Source organism: Paramisgurnus dabryanus, chromosome 6 (assembly GCF_030506205.2).
Source record: "Paramisgurnus dabryanus chromosome 6, PD_genome_1.1, whole genome shotgun sequence".
Classification (NCBI taxonomy): domain Eukaryota; kingdom Metazoa; phylum Chordata; class Actinopteri; order Cypriniformes; family Cobitidae; genus Paramisgurnus; species Paramisgurnus dabryanus.
The window spans coordinates 11,820,505-11,826,504 of record NC_133342.1 but is presented as its reverse complement, the minus strand read 5'-3'; positions in this window follow the sequence as shown (position 1 = coordinate 11,826,504).

The following is a 6,000-nucleotide window of genomic DNA, read 5'->3' as shown; positions in this document are numbered from 1 at the left end:
GATTGAATCTTCTTCCTGACTTGATCCACCTAATACCAACACTTTGCAAAAATAATCTCCACCTACAGCCTTGCCCGAGGGAGAAACAAAAACTATGACCTGCCCACAGCTAGTTAGTGTGTAAACATCATATCAAGCTGTGTTTTCAGTTTGTGTTGTTTTCACTACCAAAGGATGAAGATATATGAAGAATCTGTGGTTAAAATTACTTTTTCAAGGAGGGATATACTAAACCAGTGTTTCTCAACTCCGTTCCTGGAGGCCCACAGCACTGCACATTTTGTATGTCTCTCTTACCTGCCAGCCTCAGTTCATGGAGATCTCTGCTAATGAGCTGATGATTTGAATCAGGTTTGTTCCGTGTTGGGAGTAACGCATTACAAAATAAAATATATTACAGTTATATATTTGTTTTTGCTGTAACGCAGTAATATTACGCATTACTGATAAAAAATTGGTAATATTTTACTCGTTACAGTCTTAGTAACGAGCGCGTTACAACAATGCATTTCAAAAATAGACCGCGTTATTTTTATTTTTACCAATGCGCGAACCTCAGAAGAAAAGAGACTTTTAAAAAGCGTACCAGTAAAATCAATATCAACAGCACCAATGACAAGGTAAGCTAATGTTGCTATGGTTACATAATAGATTGCTAGGCTACTCCTACCAGTTTTATTACAAACAGCAAACTAAACTACAATGTAACATTAGTGTAGACTTAAACATGCACTGTAAAAAACATATTGTGAAAATTACAGTAATTAACTGGCAGCAATTGACAAGTAACTTACTTTAGAAAAAAAGCACAGTTAGTTGCTTGTCAATGGCTGCCAGTTAACTACTGTGTTCCCTTTCAGTCGGTCACTACGACGTCACGTCGTGACCGACGAATTGGGAACCGCTTCGCGGGTGACCTATCTGCTACGAGAAACCTTTAAAACGCCAATGAACTTGGCATGCAGATAATTGCATCTGCCGGCGCCGCCCCGCCGCACAGGTATTTAATGAGCGGCAGGTGCAGTTATCAAATCAGCTTTTTAGCTTCGAAAGCTGGCAGACTAACACTGCTCACGAGAAGCTGCTCTTTCCTTCAGGAATAGATCTCTGCGTGCTAGTTGGTTGGGCGAAGGCACCACAGCGGGGCTCGCGAGTGTTTCCACCTCTTTCTTTTGATCTTACATTTTTAGTTGAGTGTGTGCATTCTCCTCCCTGTGTGCTTCATCAACTGCACAGCTAAAAGAGTGATTTCCCCTAAAAGAGCTGCAGTTGAACTTGCGTCTTTTTAAAGACAGCCGTTCACTGCTCACGGGCGTTAAAGCGTCTTTTTAAAGATGTCTTTTCGTCCGTGTTCGACTCCTGGATGCGACAAATATATGATTCCTCGTGATGGACACGATCGCTGTCTCTCGTGTTTGGGTCTCCAGCACGCTGAGGCGGCTTTCGTGGGAGGGACATGCTCCGCTTGCGAGAGCCTGACTCTTGGGGATCTGCGGGGTCGTGTGGCGTTTCTCCGGGAACGCCGCCCTCCGTTGCTGATCGCCCCTAAGAAGGCGGCTGTGAAGCTACGGAGAGACGACCTCCGCCTCACGGTGCTGAATCGGCAAGCTGGTCCGTCCAGCAGCCCTCAGCCACCGGATCCGTAACCATCCGAGGTCCCGATGGAGACGGAGAGCGCGCGTTCTGCGTCGCTTTCTACCTCTGCCGGGCCTCCCGAGGATTCGGTATCTGTCGTAACATCGGAGGGGGGGCCGTCATTTTCGGACGTTGATCCGGATCCTCTCCCTCCTTCAGGAAGGGTTGCGGTTCCCGATCTCGATCCGGAGATGACTGCCATGCTCGCTCGGGCTGCGGAGACGGTCGGGTTGGAGTGGAGAGCTCCTCCCCCTTCCGTACCGTCCCGCCTAGATGATTGGTACTTTGGGGCTGCACGGGCTTCACAGTCTTCCCCACCAGTACCTTTCTTTCCCGAGGTGCATGATGAGCTGACTCGGTTGTGGAAAACCCCGTTTTCCTCCCGGAACCGGCCGCATCAGCCATCACCCCTCACATCCCTCGATGGCGGGGTTGCTAAAGGGTATGCCGGTATCCCGACAGTGGAGCGTTCGGTAGCAATGCAGTTATGTCCTGCCGGCGTTTCCTACTGAAAGGACCGTCCTACCCTTCCCTCACAGGCCTGCAGACATTCGTCAGCTCTGACGGAGTCTGCATACCGGGCTTGTGGGGAGGCAGCCTCAGCCATACATGCCATGGCTTTGTTGCAGGTTCATCAGGCTAAGGCTCTGAAGGACCTGCACGAGGGAGGTCATGATTCGGCGGCCTTTAAAGACCTTCGTGCGGCTACGGATCTGGCGCTACGTGCGACTAAGACCACCGCACAAGCTGTCGGTCGTGCTATGTCCACCTTGGTGGTCCAAGAGCGCCACCTCTGGCTGTGTCTGGCGGACATGAGAGATGCCGACAAAACCCGGCTCTTGAATGCTCCGGTGTCCCAGACCGGCCTGTTCGGCGAGGCCGTTGAGGACTTCGCACAACAAGTCTCAACCACCCAGAAGCAGACTGAGGCTCTTGCAAACATCATGCCGCGTCGGAAGAGACCAACACCTGCCCCGTCGACGTCGGCACCTCAGTCTGCCCCTCGCAGAGGGCGTCCTGCAGCGGCGGCCGCCTCGGTTCCTCATCGGGGCCCTCCTGGGAAGCGAGGAACCGGCCGTCAGCAGCCCGCCCCGCCCTCTCAGCCCGCTAAGCCTGGTGGAAAGCGTAAATCCAAGCGGCCCTGAGACGGGCGACCTGGAGGTGGAGGGGATCGCTCTTCGGGAAATGGTGAACGCACCACTCCCCCCCGGAGGAGGACCGGGTGGGGAATCCTTGGTTTTCTTTAATTTCCGTTCCCCCACAAAACCACAAAAAGAGCGAATTCCTCTTCCTCCTCCAGGTCTTCAGAGGCAGTTGGGGGTGACGGATGGGCTCATAACCCTACGTCCTCCCTCTCCTCTTTCGCCAGCGGATGTGTCGAGCGCACCGAGACATCTTCATCAGAGTCTTCTCCGCGCAGCCATCCATCAGCGGAGTCTGGTGAGTGCTCATTTACACAATACACATATCAACGCAGCCCAAGAGAGCGCGTCATCGAGCACCCCTGTTCCGCTCGCCGCGGGTACTATGATTGTGCCGTTAATTCCCCTCGCTCGGTATCTGGAAGCTTGGCAGCAACTTCCCAGTCCGTCGCGTTGGCTTTTACGCACGATCCGTCTCGGCTATGCAATACAATTTGCCCGGCAACCTCCCAAATTTACGAGCATTCGTTTCACTTTAGTGAAACCCGTCGATGCGCACGTACTACGTGCAGAGATTGCCGTCCTATTGGCGAAGGATGCGATCGAGCCGGTTCCTCCAGCCGAGATGAGGTCAGGGTTTTACAGCCCTTACTTTATTGTACCCAAGAAAAGCGGCGGGTTGCAACCGATCCTGGATCTGCGCATTCTGAATCGAGCACTTCACAAGATGACGTTCAAAATGCTTACGCAGAAAAGCATATTTCAATGCATTCGCCCACAGGATTGGTTTGCAGCCATCGACCTGAAGGACGCGTACTTTCATGTCTCAATACTTCCCCGACACAGGCCGCTTCTCCGCTTTGCGTTCGAGGGTCAGGCATACCAGTACAAAGTCTTACCGTTCGGGCTCTCTCTCTCTCCCCGCGTCTTCACGAAAGTCACAGAGGGGGCTTTAAAGCCTCTCAGAGAGAGCGGTGTTCGCATCCTGGCATATCTCGACGATTGGCTTATTATAGCACAGTCGCGTCAGATGCTTTGCACCCATCTGGATCGGGTGCTCAAACACCTCACCCGTCTCGGTCTTCAGGTCAACCGAGAAAAGAGCAAACTGTGCCCTACTTCTCGGCATGGAGTTAGATTCGGTCAATCTTACAGCACGTCTCACGGAGGCGCGCGTTCAGTCGATTCTGGCTTGCTTGAATACATTTTCGGGCAGGACTGCGGTCCCTCTGAAACAATTTCAGAAACTCCTGGGGCATATGGCAGCAGCCGCAGCTGTAACACCGCTCGGTTTGCTACATATGAGACCGCTTCAGCATTGGCTTCACGACCGAGTCCCGAGGAGAGCGTGGCTCACCGGCTTTCACTGTGTCACGATCACACCGAAATGCCGTCTCACTTTCACCCCGTGGTCAGACCCAGCGTTTCTCAGGGCGGGGGTGCCACTGAGACAGGTCTCCAGACATGCAATAGTATGCACAGATGCCTCCAACACGGGGTGGGGAGCCACGTACGGCGAGCTTGCAGCTTCAGGAGTGTGGACGTCACCTCAGCTGCATTGGCACATAAATTGCCGAGAACTGTGGGCTGTATATCTTGCGCTTGTCCGCTTCAGCAGCGTGTTGAGAGGCAAAGATGTATTAGTTCGCACAGACAACATTGCGACTGTTGCGTATATCAATCGCCAAGGCGGAGTGCGCTCTCGTCACATGTCGCATCTCGCCCGCCATCTCCTCTTTTGGAGTCAGAAGAATCTGAGGTCTCTTCGTGCCATTCACATCCCGGGGTCGCTCAACACAGCGGCAGACGCGCTTTCTCGAGCAGCGCGCCCCGGAGAGTGGCGAATCCACCTTCAGTCGGTCCAGCTGATTTGGAGACGTTTCGGCAGAGTGCAGATAGATCTGTTTGCATCTCCAGAAACAACCCACTGTCGCCTATTTTATTCACTGAACGAGGGAACACTCGGCGTGGATGCATTGGCACACAGCTGGCCGAGAGGTCTTCGCAAATACGCATTTCCCCCAGTGAGCCTCATTGCGCAAACATTGTGCAAAGTCAGGGAGGACGAGGAGAAAATTTTTTTAGTTGCTCCATATTGGGCCACCAGGAGTTGGTTTCCAGAGCTCACTCTCCTCATGACAGCCCCTCCCTGGAGGATTCCCCTGAAGAGGGACCTTCTGTCTCAAGAAGGGGGCACATTATGGCACCCCCGTCCCGATCTGTGGAACCTCCATGTGTGGTCTCTGGACGGGGCGCGGAGGTTCTAGGTGATTTACCCCAGGCGGTATCTAACACCATAGCTGCAGCGCGAGCGCCGTCCACGAGACAGGCGTATACGCTGAAATGGAACCTGTTTGTTGTGTGGTGTACCTCTCAACGAGAGGACCCCCGAGAATGCTCGATCAGTATTGTGCTTTCATATCTCCAGCACCGCTTGGAGAAGAGGCTGTCACCATCTACTATTAAAGTAGATATCGCGGCAATATCCGCGCATCACGCACCCATAGACGGTAGATCTGTAGGTCAGCACGATCTGGTCATTAGGTTTTTAAGAGGTGCGCGGAGGCTGAATCCTTCGCGCCCTCCCTCTATTCCTCCTTGGGACTTGTCCATGGTGCTGAAAGCCCTTCAGCACTGCCCTTTCGAGCCTCTGCTCACGGTGAGCGTCAAGTTTCTCACTATGAAAACTTTGACGCTCCTCGCATTGGCTTCTATTAAAAGGGTAGGGGATCTTCATGCATTTTCGGTCAACGATTCGTGCCTTCAGTTCGGGCTGGCTGAATCCAGCGTTACACTGAGACCCCGGCCGGGCTACGTGCCTAAAATTCCCACCACTCCCTTTAGAGATCAGGTGGTGAATTTACAAGCGCTGCCTTTGGAGCAGGCAGACCCAGCCATGGCTTTGTTATGTCCTGTTCGTGCACTACGTGTGTATGTGGATCGTACTCAAAGCTTTCGGACCTCAGAACAGCTCTTTGTCTGCTACGGTGGTCAGCAGAAAGGGAAAGCTTGGTGCCTTTCTTTTCGGTGCTGCACGACCGCACCATTATGGAAGGCAGTTAAGGCAAAAACGTTACAAAAAACTGTTTTTTGTCTCCTCCACCGCTTGGTGGCCGATGTTGCGGAGCATCGGCTGCCAGCCTCTCACTAGATGTATCCTTAAGAACCTGGGTGAGGCTAGCGCCCACATTGCGCCCCCTAGTGGTTTCTTTGTGAGTATTTC